Genomic DNA, 19,237 nt, shown 5'->3' on the forward strand with positions numbered 1-19,237 from the left:
TGTATGCGAAAATTCTCTCTAGAGATCTCTCTTCGTGAATTGCTAAATCTATAAAGAGAAATCCATGGCTTCACTCGGTCTTTATAGATTCAAATATATATATTCCCAGATCCATAAATACATATATACGTACAACCGTATAAATATATGCAAGCCCACTGTTTCTAGCAAATATACAGTACTGTTCGAATTATATGCAGTACGTTATCCTGAGATACGATCAAATATCAGTAAATGCTCACGCGCATGTTGCGAGGTGCAACGCGGAGCAGAGAGTTCTGGCGAGGTCTAGATTCTGATCGCGGGCGTCTCGTAAATTTTCGAAGGAATCTATACGGCGCATGATCTGTTACAAGACAGAAAAGCGCTATTTTAGCGCGTTTTTATTGCATCCCGAAGCTGCGTCAACGTCTTAATCGCCTACCTACTCTTCGGGCACCATTTGCCCCGGGCATAACAATACACCCTCGAACCCTGTACTCGTTGTTACTTTTACGATCGCGATTACTGCGGCGTAAGTTACGGGCGGCGTATATTGCACGATGTAGACGCACGGTGAGTTACAGCGTAAAGCATTTGTGCGCGTGTCTCCGCGGTTCCGCGATGAAAACATCAGCCGGAAAAATACCGGCGGGAAAAAAAGATTGGCAAGGCGCTTTCCGAACGTCGCAACGAAATCTGGAAAAAGCACGGCTATGAAAGAAGGGAGAACTTTAACACCGGAGAGAAATATGTGAAAAGAGAGGAGGAGCTGGAAGTTTTACATAATTCTTAAATGCGTTTCTTAATATTTCTTGGCGAGCGATATTTGTTTTGTGAATAAGAAAGAAAATCTCGCATGCATATAATACAATGTATAATTGTAATATTTATACTAGGTGCTTATTTGTCCGGAATACATAAAAATGCAAATATTTTTAACGCAGAAATAATTTTATACATATGTTATTTTGATAAAAGAGCAAGAAATTATAAGATTTATTTTTGAAAAATATATTTTATATTTCATGCTTTTAATTGGATGTTGAAATACTGTGTAAAATAAAAGAAATACTCTTTGGTTGTGAATTTTTTAATATTATTATTAATAATTTTATTTAATTATTTAATTAACTTACTTTTATACAATACTTTAAAGGATATATTTATTCCAAATTAAATAAAAATATTTGCTATGTAATTAAAAAAAACTATAAGAAAGAAAATGAAAAGCAATAATCTAGGTTAATGGAAGTCTGATGCAGAAAACATGGTACGCGCAAAATGTATATTTCATATTGCTATATTTCCTTTGCCGTCAGGCATGAAAAAGATGATCAGGTTAACGAGCGCAAATCTAAAATTACCAGCGTACATATATGTTCCTTCGAGCAAAAGAACTTGACATTGCTTTCTCACGGAATACTATTTCCACTTCAATTCCAACCTTTTCATTGCATTTTTCTCTCAGCAATGACTCTGGCACGGTCACCGAAGCTCGGCTCGAAAATCACTTTCTTTCTACTGACTGCTCCATATTTGAGTTGTCAATAAGTAGTTTAAGAAACGAAAGAATACGAATCAGCGCGGAATATGCTTTTATCATCTGAATTGAATTTTAATACAGCATTTCTAGAGAGAGCATATAAAAATAAAATTCTCGGATATAATATTCTAAATTAAATGTTCTATTAAATATGATATAATACACATAACTTATTTTTTATTTCATCACGATCAACTATTTTCATTTTAAAATGGAGAGAAATTTCTAATATAGAAACAGCAAAAATAATTCTGACAATGTCAGAATATAATTGCATCAGCTTAACATAACAAATTGTCGTGATGGATCTGCGTCGAACGCACAATTTTCGCCGCGGATGTAACGGAGAGAATTTTTAATTACGCGAATTTACATTTTCTTGTCAAACTTCAATATCAGAGTTCTTTGCGTCGTAACGAACTTGTGATTCATCGTTCAATTTATTTGTACATATATATATATATATATATATATACCAGAAATACGTATAAACTACCTTGTTACTCGGCGTGTTTCAGACACTGTGTACAACCCGCGTACGGTTTCTTTAGCCGTTACACTCGACTCCTAGCAAGTACAAGAGGCAATGGTAATCGCGAAGCTGGCTTTGAAGCACCGATGCTCGTTTGAAAAGCATACGTGCGCACAATATTCATATTGTTAGAGGATATGGATCCACACATGCGTGCGAAGTAAATAATAATTTTGTGTGAAACTTCAGAGAACCCTGACGTGACCCTCCCGAGGCGAGACTTTGATGTGTCGTTCGTTTCATTTGCGCAACAGCAATCCTAGTATCATGAATTTAAGCTGTTTACAGTGCACTAAGAAGTTTATTTAGCCTCTGAGTCGCATAAAAAATATTAACAGAAAGTCTCTAGATTAAAATCATATACTTGAATTACATAGGAATTTATGTGATGAGTACAAATGAACGAGATAGTTGCTATTTATAGAAGATTAATTAAAAAATATTTCTTTCCATGTTGAATTACGTCAAATAAAAATAGTGATATTTAAATTCCAAATTTCTTATGTCTGCTCAAAGTAGATCTATACTACTTTAAAAAAAAACAATGTGATTTGTAAATCCATCGAATAAAAACAGTAATACTTGAATTCCAAATTTCTTATGTCTGCTTAAAGTAGATCTATACTACTGTTTAAAAGAATAAACACTATAGCACTTGTGTAAACGTCGAATAAAAACAATGATATTTGAATTCTAAATTTTGTATGTCTGCTCAAGTAAATCTATACTACTATTTTTCTTAAAAATAGTAGTATAGATCTACTTTGAGCAGACATACAAAACTATTTTTAAAAGGATAGATCTATACTACTATTTTTAAAAAATGTAATATTTTTGTAAACGTTAAATAAAAATAGTAATATTTGAAATCTATATTTCTTATGTCTGCTCAAAGTAAATCTATACTACTATTACAAAAATGTGACATTTTTGTAAAATCTCATTGAATAAAAACAATAATACTTGAAATGTGAATGGACAGGCTAATAATACTTGAATTCTAAATATCTGTCTGCTCAAAGTAGATCTATACTACTGTTAAAAAGAAAAAATACTATGGCACTTATGTAACCGTCGAATAAAAATAGTAATACTTAAATTCTACATTTCTTATGTCTGCTCAAAGTAAATCTATACTACTATTAAAAGAAATGACATTTTTGTGAACTCTCATCGAATAAAAACAATAATATTTGAAATGTAAATGGACAGGCTAATAATACTTGAATTCTAAATTTCTGTCTGCTCAAAGTAGATCTATACTACTGTTGAAAAGAAAAAAACATTATGGCACTTATGTAACCGTCGAATAAAAATAGTAATACTTAAATTCTATATTTCTTATGTCTGTTCAAAGTAAATATATACTACTATTAAAAGAAATGTGACATTTTTGTGAACTCTCATCGAATATAAAACAATAATACTTGAAATGTGAATGAGCAGGCTAATAATATTTGAATTCTAAATTTCTGTCTGCTCAAAGTAGATCTATACTACTGTTTAAAAGAAAAAACACTATGACACACTTACGTAATCGTCGAATAAAAATAGTAATACTTAAATTCTACATTTCTTATGTCTGCTCAAAGTAAATCTATACTACTATTAAAGAAAACAATGTGACACTTTTGTGAACCCCCGTCGAATAAAAACAATATAATACTTGAAATACAAATGAACAAGCTAATAATACTTGAATTCTAAATTTCTCATGTTTGCTCAAAGTAGATCTATACTACTGTTTAAAAGAAAAAATCCTGACACTTGTGTAAATCCGTCGAATCAAAACAACGATACGTAAATTTAAAATGTTTTATGTCTACTCAAAGTAAATCTATACTACTGTTTAAGAAAAAAAACTTTCGTAAATTGGTACATATGACAAATTTTAAATGGTTAACAATTCATATATAAAATCCGGTCACACTTTACATCTTTATTGAAATAGCACACTTTGATTATGATATTGTAATTGATATTTTTTGTGCAACGAAAAGCTCAACAGTTGTTTTAATATCGTTTCTCGCACTCGAATACTTATTTTGTAAATTCACGTGAAAAGAAATTGACTTGAAGCTATCGGGTACGCGTGAAGCCATGACAAGACGCAATCCAATTGTGCCCGGTGACATTCAATATGTTCCGAATCACGAAGCGACCTGTCGACTTCCGTGTCCCATTTACAGCTACGGGACGACTAATTATCGACGCGTCGCCGATGTCGATCGGCAGATACAGAAAGCGAGTGGATCTATATATGTGATCGAGCATCACCGTTGTACGCGACGATTGTAATATTTATACGAATGGTACGAGAACAATTTTCTCTTTCTCTCTTTCTCTCGTGGATAATTCTGAAAATATCTTCTGTTAGCGATGGTTTATCGCGAAATATTTTATTATATGTTTTATAAGTTATATTATGCAGATAAACAAATAATATTTTTCAAACTTGTATGTGAATTAAAATAATGTATTTATTGTTCTTTCTGGCATATATATTAAATTGGAGTAAAAATCGATATATTCCATAATGTTATTTTATCCAATTAGCTTGACTCTTATTTATGTTATCCTTTTTGGTATTTTATGCATTGTAGATTGTGATGCACCAAGTTAGAAACGATTTCTTCAGGACAATTCCAGTTTGCTCCTGAATTGAAAAACTAATTGCGAAAAACGATCTTCGTGGAAATTCATTCGACCGCAGTTCATAAATTGGCATGTTTGGCTTCGGAGCACTTTATAGTCTTCATTTGATTTAAATTTTCAAGCTTTATAACTGATGTAACGTCGAAATTGCGGTACTGTTGGTCACGGCAATATTACAAATATTGCCTCTTTTCAGTTATATAATAATAAACAAATGATTATAAGTTTAACGGGAATTGTGCTTCCTAATCAGGGCTGGTTTGGTTCCTGTATGTTTAAATCAACCAAAGCCGATTAACAATTTGAAATTTCCCTTAGTTTATTATATTATTGAAACAAGCAATCAATAAAAGTATATGGATAGAGCTGTAGAGATTGAATTAAATTCCAGATTATATTATAGTATCGAGATAAAGTTGGTTGAATCTGTAATTAATAATCAAAGCACAAAATGTTTATAAATATCTAGCTGGATATATTTGAAGTTGCTGTTGAATATATTTATTCTTTTTTATTTTTGTTTTTAAACTTTTGTCGCATGTATTGTTTATTTGTTATTGAATATTAAAGTTTATCGACGCTTTTAAATCGAGATTTTAATATAAAGAAAAATTTTTCCTTTAAAAAGGTAACTGTTTAACGTTTTTTTCCGCGCAACGGATCCGTCGTTGAAGGAGTTTGATCGAGGACTTTTTCCTTCGAAGCGTTCTTTTGAGACTGTTGTAACCAATAAATGCTTCAATAACCTTTTTATTCGATAACTATGTTGCAGGCGTGATAATTCGATTCTGGCGCCTCGTATCTGTTGTTATGTGCTTAAGTGCGACGTCGACTGGGACAAACACGCCGCCGCCGTTCCTTCTCGTCCATTTCTCGTAACTTATTTTCGCCCGACTTACACTAAATAGAAGTCGGAACTACTTCTGGAGCGGGTGGATGCCTTAAGAAGCAGTTCAGCAACCCGCGCTCTGCACTGCTTTCCAACTTCGACGTAAACTTCTTTTTGCGCAAACTTGGGCCATGTTCTTCGCAATTAGCGTCGTTTTCATCGCATCGATTGTAATCAAAATTTCCCGCATGCAAAAATTGCCAATTAAATTATCGGGGTAAAGTAAGATCTCGAGCACGTAAAATGGCAAAACAATTGAGTACCTCTTATAATTATTATGTTTTCAATTTTTCTTCTCACATTATCATAATGGAATAATGTAATCATTGTTTTTATCGTACACAAAGAATATCAACGAGGAGGCCATTATTATTTGGATGTTCCCAATTTTTGCCATCATGTACCTTTATAACTAAACCTTAAATTAAAATTTTATTAAAGTAAACTCTACTTGAAATTAATTGGAAAATATGGTTTTGTTAATATTTTATTTCCATAAGGTTTAGTTCATGAAAAATCCTTTATACATACTTATATTATTATATATTATATTATTTGCAATCTCTTATAACTCAAAAATGATTGATGCCTCGATATTTTTGCTGAGGAAAAATTGTCTCCAAAAATCACGAGATCTACTTGTATATTTTCGGTGTGACGCTTTATGTCAGGCACCCTGTATACATAATATTGTATTATAAGTTTGACAATTGAACATAAATTCTAACTCTACATATTTTTGATACGCATACGCCAGTATCCTACTAATCTATTCGCATTGCGAGGTCGCGTACAACTCGACGACGTCTGCATATACATATATATATACACGAACGCAACCATCCATGACGGGGCATAGATGTCCCTCGGGCAGGCACGCGGGAGTTAGTCTGGTACGGTGCGCGAGCAATCCCGTCTGCATCCTCGTGCAAGTGGATGACCAGCGGTTTCTCGTGTCGCGTACTCTCGCAGACGAAAATGCCGTCGAGACTGCCGGAAACTAACGTCGTGATGGCGAAACAAGCAACGCGCCATCCCCACGTCGCGTCGCGACGGGACCCAGGATCGACCGATGTCTGATTGTATCTATGTACGACGAACTGAGCTTAAAGCGGAAGACGTCTTGTTACTCGCGACGAAGACGGAATAAGGGAGAATCTATTCTCTGTACCGGGTGTCTTCCGAAATATCTCAAGTCCTTGGAATCATTTCTCTCTCATGACAGAATCATCGGCGATATTATTTTTAATGCGCGAGATTAAATATTCTGGCAATTAAAATTCTGAGAGAAATTCTGTAATATGGGGTAATTTATGGATGGATGCTAATTAATATTAGCCATCCATCTCCGCCAATAATCCATTAAAGCCGATATTATTTATTACTATATCGCAGGCTAGAATTTAATAATTCTTACTTCCGTCAGATTTTTTCTCGCTTCTCTCTCCTGAGAAAACGGAAATTTTATCAGAACACTCTGTATAAAACAGCTCGCAAAGCGTAGAAGTAGCACGTGCATCTATGTGCAACTCGATTTTATCGAACGATCCTCCATGTGATCGTGAGTAAAATTTTAAACAAAAACTCGTCCTCGTGGTCGATGCATTTCAGGTTGTATCAGAAGTCTCTGGGGCTTATAGTCTACTCTATACACAGACTATGCCTGAAATACACCGACCGTCAATTAAACATGTGTAAGTCCTCGTGGAGTTGTTGAAATTTTGTGGTCGTATGCTTGCAAGCTTTTCGGTACCGGCTCTAGTTAGCTGTTTAGACAGATATTTATTGATCTCTCAAAGTTCAAGCCATCCTCTATGTATAACTAAAATTACAATATGAATCTTGGATATTTAAGTAACAAACGCGCGCAAAAATATATAACTATTATATTTCATATAAATTGAAACATTTTTGAGATTATTATTTTGCGAGTCTGAAATATTATAAGATGCTGATTAATAAAAACGTGAAATTAATTGAATATAACTTTGCTTTGGCACTTATTTGAATAACATATGTAATTTAATTTACTAATTTACTAATTTTAATTTAACATATCTGCAGATATCGCAAACATTTTCATATAATTCTACATCTAAAATTATCTAGATGTGCCAGTACCATTAAACAATATTAACAAATGCCGCCGAATGGATTTTCACTTTGAATCAGATATTTGATTAAAGTCTGTCTCCATATCTTACTACGACCGACGGTTCGAGGTTACATCTGTGGCACATACGTCACTTCAAGAGAGACCCAAAGAGTCCGTCGAGCCGGAATAACGGAGGTCGGGCTGATTAGCGTGTCCTATCACGTAATCGTCCTGGAGGCAATCCCTAATACCTTTGTCTGTTCTTAATCTGACGTACCGTTTGCTTTAAAACTAAGCCATTAACTGCGGAAAGGAAGATTGACAGACGAAAGAAAACCAAGCAGAAGGAGAGAGAAGACCCGTACGGCTTCTGTTTTCATATCTTTGTCCCAATTACTGGCGGTGAATCCGCGACATCGGTGCGCAAACTTGGAAGAAAAGCGACGACCAGCGGATATCCGAGACTTCCATCTCGCGGAGGGTACCGATTTTCTTTCAAATTATCAAGTTGAAGGTAAAAAAGGCAAAGAATTTACGATCTGTGTAAAGTAATAATTAGAACTCGCTCTATCCTCGGTTGGAGAGGCAGGAAGAATCTATTTATATAGTTCAATGAATTCCAATCTCCAGGATGTACATTATTCATCACTTCCATATTGATTCGAGAGCCATCACTATTTGTGATTAGCACAAACGCATGAGTGATTCCATCATATGGAGCGCAGGATGCAGAATGCGATGCTTTATCGCTTCTCTCCCGATCGAAACATTCAAAACTGTAAACAAGTAGAAGTGCTCTGTACTTTTTAGGCAATGGATGGATCGGATGCACGGTAAAACGAAAGAGAGAGAGAGAGAGAGAGAGAGCGCTCTATCGAAACGTTTCACGTATAATTTTTCCAGTTTTCACGTACATATGTCCAATAATTTCAATCCCACGTTTTCCAAATTTTTCGAAGGTTCGAAGCTCTTCGAAGTTTTCGAAAAAACAGTCGAATTTCCCAACAGCCGTAAAAATGATTTCCTTCTTTTTTTTTATATAGTATATTCATTCGGTTTTTCTCGAGCACATGCCGGACTTTTTTTTCATCAATCCGATTGATGTATCCAAATAACTGACAACATCGGGCCTCCGCGAAACATAACCGGCGAAAAGTGGCGGGTGTATACAGTATCTAGCCGGCTCTCGAAACCGTAGCTACTGTATCTGGTTCGTTTGAAAATTGCGAGGGAGAGAGAGCGAACGAGTATCGGTTTGAGTGCCGTCACCGGCTGTCGCGCGACGCGATCGATCACCCATCCGGTCGTTCGTTCACACCCGCGATAAAGATGCCGCGCGCGCGCGAGTAGAGCCAAGTGGTAGCAGGTGTCGCGTGGCGTCCACCTGCCCACCACGCGACACCCCGGTTACAGAGAGAGCCGGAGCTTATTATCTCGCTACCCGCATATCCGCGTTTAAAACCCTGGGCCGTGACGGGACGGGCCGTGTGCAATAACCGCAAGAGCCGCTTGCAACCGCATGATTTTCCAGTCGTTTTAATTAGCACTTGTCTCATCCCGGAGTATGCGAGGACGAATCGCCTAGCGTGCGATAATTCCCGGGAATACCGCGCGGGAACGATGCGGAAAATGAAAGTTGCGCGAAGCGACTTGTATATGCTCGGTATGCGGAATATATCCGGAAAAAAGGGAAATAAGAGAGTATAAAGGCGCGCCTTTCTTTTCACGGGTGTAGCACTTCCGCTTTCTCTCCGCGCATCTCCCCGCGGAATCGCTTTACGCGACGTTCGTTATGAAACTTTGCCGTTGATGGGACGCGGTAAATATTTACGTCTACCGCGTGCGCGCGTTCTCGCCGCAATCGTCGAGTTTGCGGGGTAATTGGAATAGAACCGCGAAAACTTTCGCGCAAATGTTAACGTCGGACTTCGGGCGTTCGGTCACTCACGTCGAGCGTCAGATTGATCGCGGAAATGTATTATAAATTCTCATGCAAATTTCTCGAATTATAGTTGGTTGTTTGGAGAAATATTTCAGACTAACGCCGCACGTGACAGGAGCACATCCGCATTAGTTTCGTATTTTCACTCTCGTTCTGCGTAATGCGATTTTATATTTGTATATTAATTATTAAATTACATAATTCATTGTATTAAATTATATTAACGTATTATTCGTACGAAAATAAATTTTTACGCGTATGGGAGAATCGCATATAAAATGAAACAACTTAAATGCAATCAAATTGTTTGGTTTAAATTAAAAAGTAAATTCAGTCAAGAGAGAATTTTGAAGAGCACGAATTTGTAAAGTTGTATTGTTATAATTTTTGTACTTTATCACTGCGTGTAATATTGTATTTCATAAGAATGTCGACTGTGAAATTTTTCTAATCTTGTTTGCCTGACTTTTAAACGTATATCTTAAAAAATAATATATTTACGGTCAACATATATTTATATTATATTATTAAAAAAACTCTATTGCACTCTGTATTATTTCTAGGGAAAAAGAGAAAGATTTGCGTTATTACCTATATAAATGTTAAAATACGACATAATGCTTAGCAAGAACTGAATATCATCAAGTATATCTTTCCCAATTCTTCAGCGTATCCCAAGACACCTCATCACCTATTACATACATATTTTATTTATAACGAGGACAATCGAGTGTATCGTGCGATTAAGTCTATCGATTTCTCGGATCGTTTTCCCTCCGAATGGACCAGCTGATCTCTTAGCCACGCAAATCGAGCGTGGCAGAAACTCGATCGGCCCTGGAAGAGTCGAGAGTCGAAGTGCCATTCTCGTTTCGGATTCGCTATCTGCTCGTAATGGAAATTACCGGCAGAATACGCGGCGCTTACACGAGAGAGAGAGATATTCATTTTGGATATTCGACGATTATATATATATATATATATATATATATATATATATATATATATATGAGCGCCTCTCGCGTGCCGAGAATTTTGCGATTTAACATTACACCGTCAATGCTCGATATTTATCGCCGGAGCGTTAGCTCCACGCGCTCTTATAAAATAAAATTCCGATACGTTTCGCTCCCTTTTCTCCTCTTCTCGTATCAGACTGTCCTGAATTCCGCGCGTTCCTACAATACTTGAAATCTACCTCGTAAACCGGCAACGCCCGACGCAACATTAAACGTCAATTTAGTTCGTAAACTAATTCGCAGCTATGTATGTGCGGCGAATTTTCGCTGATTGCCTTCAAAATTCATATTGCTCTGATGTTGAGTTGAAAAAAAAAAAATATATATATATATATATTAGCTAGAATACAGCTTGAATGATTTAGAATTAAATTTGAACTTAATAAAGAGATAAATGTAATATAAAAACATGAAGCTTTCTCCCGCGTGTAAAATCGCGCTTTAACGAATGATTTCGATATGAGATAACTCAAAGGAAGATTTCCTCGATTTCCAACGAGAAATTTACTTCAAATTTTACGCAACTGGCTATAATTGTCGACGAAGTAAAGTCAGCATCCGCGCACAAAATATTCATCGTGCTCCTTTTTTTCATAGTTATTTCCAGTGGATGGCTTAGCCGCATTTTCATTATTCTGCGATGAATGCCGCGCGAATACTAACAATGTATGTATATACATATGTGTGTCTGCACACTTTATATCCCGTAGTGCCACACGGAAATTAACCGGACGATCACCCCAGCATATTCAACGAATGCCAAATTGCGGTCCAAATTTCAAATGTTAATGTGATCAACTTTCTCTATTTTCTCTCTGCATGTTGCTTGTTAGCGAATAATGTTTGTATTATCTTTTGAATGGCATCATCATATCGCGTCGCGTGTTCATATTTGATTCTCAATTAAATGCACAAAATCATATGTTAGATGCACATGTGGAAAATGAATCAAATATTAATCGAAATATCGGTCAACATTTACGCACAATAATACATTATATTTTTATGATTACTAAATAATTTTAATAAATAGTTATATTTCTGACACTAAATGTATACAATGTAAATTTATTCCGTATAAAATTTATATCGAATTAAATGTAACTGCGGCATCAATTTTTGTGATACTTTTAAGATCAAACTTTTGTCTATTAATTATTATGCAAATCGAATTTTATTTCAACTTCAGAGAGAGAGAGAGAGAGAGAGAGAGAGAGAGAGAGAGTTTCTCTATTCGAGACTTTAATTTTAATAAAAGTCTTTATATAATAAGCGATTTTGTACTTTAAATAAACTCTTTAATAAATAATTTTTGATTTATTGATCCAGCAAAAGTGATTCTGTGCACAACGAATCAGTTTCAACGAGAAAATAATTTATTCTTGAAACTGACATTTAGTTTGCGTTAAGAAATTATCAAATCAAACACCAGGATATAATAAAAAAATATTATCATTTATCATGAGAATTGGTTCATAATTCATGAATTATATTTATAATATATATAATATTTTATTCGTTCATTAATAATCATTCGAGTCACAAAATCTCATTATTTTTCCTCATTTGTTACAAATAATTTAATATCAACGTCGAAACGTCAGATCGCAATTGTACGAAACGTGGCGGGCAATCGAGCAGTTTCGTTGCCGCAACTGACCGCACATTCACTCATTCCAATTTTCTTTATAGTTATACCCGATCGACGGGGCATGTGTGCGCGATTTCGCGATTCGATCAGGGCAGACCGCGCATTCCGCGCGAAAATTCGCCGCTCGGCGACGCGACGGCGAATTTTCAATGAAGCCCCGAAATGCGAAAACCGAATTCCCACTATCGATAATCAGTTTCCGTATCCGCTTTAACGCACGGCACAACAACAATACGCGCGCTCACGGACAACACACGGGCATTTCGATGAATGGGAAAACGGCCGAATTACGCGGTTCGTAATTAGTGCCGTTAAGCCGCACGGTAATCACGGTGTATCGGTGTCAACATTGCAAACGTCGAACCATTGCGCCATCAGGGAAAGAATATAAATTGTCTATCTCTCGCTATACACGTTTATAATGCCCGTAATTAGACTCTGGAGCGTGCGGCTAACCGCATCTGCTGCTTAAAACTGTATACACGCATCGCATGCGGCATCGAATGACGCATTAATACTTTACTCCGACAGAAACTCCCCAACCAGACGAAACAATAGACATACTGAATATCAAATCGCAGGATATATGTACTATACATTCGCGATTGAATTCGCGAGAACGTTGACATATCAAGTTACATCGAATATCATTGTATTTTTGCACGATGTATTAGCGGGATAAATTTTTTCCTTCGTAAAATATTCCAGCGCGGAATATTGTCCTTTGTCTATCGGACGAGAGAGAATCGTGTTACGTGCAATTGGTTAAACGGTAAACTTTAGCGCACAGGGATGAAACGTGAGCGACACGTCGCGCGTATCGCTGAATTTTTGTGTTTATCGCCGCGCGTCCGCGATGTATACGCGCGATACAATTCGGCGCGCGACTCAAACGGCCATCATTCTCGAAAATAATTTAATCGACAGGTTGTCGATACGGAAATCGTCGCGTTGCAGCTGCGTCGCGTGCCGTTTTTCTCGCGTCACGCGCGTTTTTGAGCGGCGCAATTGTAAACGCCCGGCAAATTGAAGCCAGGACATCGGCGGGATCGGCCCTGATATATCTCGCTTACGTCATCGTCCGTTTCCGGGACGCGGAAGGACAACCGGGAGGTCCGGGTTAATCCCCCGGTTAAGCCTGAGTTAAACGTCATCATAACCGACCATTATTGCGGGCCGCTTAGTGTCGCTCATGAAGGTAAATAGAATATTCCGGTGCCAGCTGGGATCGTTCGACCGTAGAAATTAATTCTGCTCTCTCTCTCTCTCTTGCCGGGAGGAGAAAGAGAGAGAGAGAGAGAGAGGGAGGGTTTATCGTTGGGACACGAAGTTCCATCGTGTGCCGGACGAATTGCGTCGCCCTAGCATCGAAGTTATCTTAATGGGAAAGTTTTCGGTCCGCTCTTTCTCTCCGGTTCGTACCGATTGACGCAACAGTTGAACGTTGAATCAATTATGGAGAATATTGCCCGCGCGCGATTCTCCGAGACGGAAAATAACACAGTGAATTATGGAGAAGCCGCGGGAGACCATAATTTTATTGTTGTTCCAAATCGACGACCGCTATTACGGCGGATAAAGAGTGGAGAACGCGAGGGCTACATTGGTTAACAGACACGTCCGTTAATCGTTAGTAATTGAGTCAATTTTACCTTATCTCGTCAATTTTCGACGCGGTCATCGCGATAAATGAGCGCGGAGAATTTTGCCGGAAAATATTTGGTCAAAGTTGTATAGAGAACAGTCAAATGGATAATTACGCGTACGTCATACAATTGTACGCTGTCATCATACAATTATATGCTATAATTACGGTCGTTCAATGCAATTTTTTGACTCGCTATTTTATTGACAGATATTAATTAAAAATTTACTCGAAGCGGTCACGCGCGCCAATTAACGTGCAATTAACAAATTCGCAAATAAAAAGCTTTATGTTTTCCGATCCTTGATGTTGACATAAACTGCAATAACACAAATAGTCCACAAAGTATTTCAAAAAATAAAATAAAATAAGAGTATCAAACATTGCACTTTGCCACGTGAATTTTCTTCACGCGCGGCGCAAATTTATTTATCCACTTAATCGCGATAATTGCAGCGCGGAAATTATCCGTTGTACGATTCTATCGCGAATTCCGTAATCGGACACGACGGACGGCGAATGTTACATTCGATTCTCTCGATTCCGTCGCGTCGTCAGAATGCGGGAGACCGCACGAGAGCGCAGTCACGTAGTAGTCGACACACGGAATCTCTCGGTGCGAAATGTCCGAAGGAAAGGATGGGAACGGTCGAGCACGTCGGTCCGAGACAAGCAATTTTTCTGCACGCTACTCTTTGTGTTTCCGCTCAATTACCGGTATTACGTCGGCACAGGTCGACCGGAAGCATCGCGAACGCGGTCACGGCTCCGCGAAACACGCGTAATATTTGTCGCGATCTTCCAACACGCGTGCATGTAATTTAGAATTAATTATTTACGACGAACTTTTGAAAGAAGGGTGTTGACGAGAAAAGAGTTACGATTAAAATTAATAATATGACATATACGTTGAAACAGATATACGTATGTATATATCGAAGATATGTAAGGTGCTTTGAAGTCCGTGAAAGATGTTTATCTTAAAGTTGTAGCGATCTTATCACAAAGTAAAATTATAATAATAATTGGCTTTGCATATAAATTACACCTACATAAGGTATAACCTTGTGTTTTACCTCCAAAGCAAATATGTTACGTAATTTTCTTTTACAAAGGACATTCACGAAATGCCAGAAGAATTTTAGGGAAATGTGTATATTTTTGTAAAATATATCTTGAAACAAATTCAACAATATATAATATTGTCGTCCCAATTGAGGTCAAATGTCAAAAACCGAGGGGTCAACATTTAATTTTTGACTTTTTCATCATGTTGGATCAATCGATATTCAACTTCATGAGCAGAATTTACATAAAATAATTTTTTAAAACTTACCGCGAGCTATACGCATGCAAAAAGTCAAAAATTGAATATTGGCCAAAATTTGACCTCTCGGTTTTTGACATTTGACCTCAATTGGAACAGCCATGAGATATATCATTGTAAACTCATTTGGACGAGTACTTTTCAAAAATATATACATTTCCCCTGTTCTGGCACTTTCCGAGTGTCCCTTGTTAGTAGAAGTTAAAAGCTCGATAATGGCACTTCAAAAGATATCTAAGTATCATTTTGTAAACATTTTGCTACAATATTGAAATAATTGTTTTGACTATTTCAGTTTAGAAGATTCTTGCACTTTCTACGTGTTTATTTTTGTAATTATATTTAAATGGTATAAGTATAAACAAATAATATCAGAATAAAATTTTCTTCAGAATTCTATCTAATTTTATTGTTCCATATCTAACTAATTTTGTACGTTGCTTGCTCACGCAATGATGAGCAAAGCGTAACAATTCGCTTGTCAAGTTCATGCGACAAGAATTACGAATGACGACGCGCGACTAATTTCCAACACGTACACACGCTCCGTCTTCATTTTTCGCTGTAACTGCAGCAGTGACTCCTCGAAGGATGCGACTTGTGATAGTCGTAATAGAGCTCGACATTGATATCTTCGTCGCATTAGTTTCGTGCTCGTCCAGCAGATATTACGTTGTCGAAAAATTAATATGGTTTTAGAAAATAACATTCCACTCATATTTGTAAATTAAATATTTACCAGTTGTGTAATCAATATACATATTTAAGTACATATTATATTTCGCTAAAGTAATCAGCCGCTTCGCTATCTCCGTTTATGGTGTGATGTTTAAAGCAGAAAAAGTAGCGCGTATTTCTTTCTCTACGTGATATTAAATTTTGTTTTCAATTAAACGTACAAAATGATCTCTTAATTTGTCGCAGAATACTAGACTGGATGTTTGAAAGCTGGATGAAAATGTTTATACTGAAAAATATACGCCTGTCGCGGAGCTTAATCCGTCCGACGCAGTAATAACTGTTACATCGAGACAATTTTTGTCAGTGTTGACGCACATATCTCTCTTTTAGCTAATTCATTAGACAGAGAAAGGTTGAATAACGTAAAAATGCCTCTGCGATTAAATTGTTATATAATTTAAATCGTGCACTCAGGATTAGTTTGGCGAAATAATCTATTCGAAATCCGATTATATTTCAGTTGATAATTTATGTAAGCCGAAACCCTTCGCTCCTAGTTGTAAATTTGAACATATGCTTACTATTTTCACAAGTTAAACAATGAAACATCCCTTACATAAACAAACTATAAGAGCAAAACAGACTGAAACGCTCTCTATCAAGATCATATCCTCGTAATATAATCACGGGTTGTAATTCTGTGCTTACATGTCGTGTATCATCAAAACAACAGAATGCTAAGCGTGTTTGAAGATTCACTCCGGAATAATATTGATTAATAGAAACACACTCTTCATACCAAATAAAAGATGAAAAAGTGGCATATGTAATATTTTTATGGAGAGATAGAATAATAAATTGAAATTATATCCAAAAGAGAACAAAAGATCTTTTTCATTTTTAATATTATCTATCGCATACATCTTTCAAAAGATATAGATTTCGTTCAAATGATTAATGTATGTTGAAGTCGTGGTTATACATCATTTATAATAATATGTAATTTATTAACAGCGTGATTATCTATATGAATATATATGTCCTATTTAGCAGAGAATCTCTAATTGATATTTAAACTTAAAGCATTGTATTGTGTACACTATATTGTTGTATAAATTAAACACTATTCTAGCAGAGAATTGATGTGTTTCTTTCTTCGGGAAGATAAAAAGCACAAAATAAAACTAATGTATTTATACATTAATATATTACTTACAACCTGACACATCAAATTATATGTTTAAAAAATGAACAATTAAATTAAAATTATAAGATTATTTTACTTTTAGAAAGAAAATTATATTGTATGTATAAAACAGCATATATATATATATGACATTTCTGCATCATTTCGTCTTAATATACATTTTTATTTTTAGCACTTGCTCCTTCCTTATATCAACTCTTCGATCGTCGATGAAAAGCGACAGTTACGGCAATTGGGTGCGGAGAAGATTATTTTAAGTGGAATGTGGTACATTTAGAGAAGGGGCTGTTAGATCAGGAACCGCGGTAGAAGGTGGTCAAACCCTCGAATGCCGTGTCTTGTGCCGGCGATGGTCACCGGTGGGAGATGTTTATGTCCATTTGAATTCCAATTAATGGCACGTCGAGGACACTTTGGAACGCGTGACATATCGCGGCGCATTGTTCCGCCGCCGGACAGAAATGGTGACCGGAGTCGGGCCGTTTAAAGGGCTCGTAGAATCGATCGCTCTCTCACGCGGACCTCCCTTCAAAATAGAATCCTGCGGGAGCTTTTTCATTATCTCGTATTTCCACAAAGCCCTGCGGCTAAAAGAAGCGACGCCGGGTCGGTATTTTATAGGAAGCCGCTCCACCCTCATCCACAACCCTCACCTTCCCATCGCCGCCCCGTATCGTGAACGCGATACGCCGATAGTTCATTTCATAGCATATATCCGATGACGGAAGAACAAATTTTTCAAAATACGCAATGTTTTGCCGACAATCTGCTCGATAAATCGAGCATTTCAATAAGGGCCTTTTTTCACGTATATAGTACCTTATTTTTTATATAAGATTACGAGATATTTTTACATAGGTAAATGCACAATACTATGCAGTTCTTGCATAATTTTTATTTTATTTTTCTAATTATTATTATAACAAAAGATAATTTTATTGAAATTAATAGAAAGAATTCATTGTTCTTTCTAATCGAATTATTTAAAAAGTATAAATAAATTGCTCAACCATAATGCAAGGTAATTATATTGCCTATATTTACATACATACTGAAAAAGTGAAATCTTATTTTACGTTCCCTTATCATTGATAAAAATTTTCGAGAAAAATTTAATAGATATATATTTTCAATCTTATAAGCATGAATAGGAGAAATGGATTAGGTATTTCATATTTAACAAATTATACAGTATTCAATTTATTTAATAAAATCAAACCTTGGAATGCAAGTATTGTTTACGAACGAATCAATCGGCGAGGACTCACGAGAGACTTAGGCACGGGATCATAAATGAAAGTCATCTCTGAATTTTCACTCGCGGACAGCAACGGGGAACGGTAGGAAAAAAAACAGACCGGAAGTCGCGGCAGATATTACGTACGTGTTTCACTGGTCGCGAGTTTGTCCACGCCGGAGAGCCGGTGGAGGAAACGTGGAATTTTCGTTAGTCGGTATCCCGGTCACGTGCGCGGTGCAAATTGAAATTCTTGTTTCGCTCGCCGGCATTTATCATGACCGTTCTGCGGTATGATCATTGGATCTTATTTCGCCCAGTTTATCGATCTGCTTTAGCGACACACACACACACACGGGTTTTTATTGGCCGCGCTCGAATGCTGTTGGCGGATATTATCGAAGAGTTGAGACGGATATCGAGACGATTGCACCGAGCTCAACCACCGATTATTCATGGATGAAATTCACGATTTTTCCTCTTTTGCATAGTTGTAAATAATGCGCGATGCGGTGCGTCGTCTATACATCACGATAAAACATTACAAATGAATATCGATAACAGCCCCTGTTTGTTTTTGACTATAATTTATTATGGAATGCGGTATTATTTACAAATGATAACAAAACGAGCTTTGCATGCAAGTGAACCATATCCTGATTACTCAAGCGGCATTACATATATCTTCTGCAAAAAAGAAGAAAAAAAATATACATTTCTCTTGATAGCGAAAATGCCTGTGTGTGTGATATTCGCGTCAGACATTTTTCCGCCAAGCATGGTCATACATCACGATATTATACACGTCATAATATTAGCTTATACACTTTAT

General features: G+C 36.5%; 1 protein-coding gene and 1 long non-coding RNA gene across 5 annotated transcripts in view; one reads left to right on the forward strand and one right to left on the reverse strand.

The window, feature by feature from the left end:
* Positions 1-19,237, forward strand: part of LOC146721341 (uncharacterized) — a 170,784-nt gene that overhangs the window by 44,333 nt on the left and 107,214 nt on the right. The gene's annotated exons all lie outside the window — the stretch shown is intronic.
* GluRIB (Glutamate receptor IB) overlaps positions 1-19,237 on the reverse strand; it is a 222,385-nt gene that overhangs the window by 26,159 nt on the left and 176,989 nt on the right. The gene's annotated exons all lie outside the window — the stretch shown is intronic.

This window comes from Nylanderia fulva, unplaced genomic scaffold (genome assembly GCF_048542155.1).
Source record: "Nylanderia fulva isolate GAGA-0341 unplaced genomic scaffold, ASM4854215v1 Scaffold5, whole genome shotgun sequence".
Taxonomy (NCBI): domain Eukaryota; kingdom Metazoa; phylum Arthropoda; class Insecta; order Hymenoptera; family Formicidae; genus Nylanderia; species Nylanderia fulva.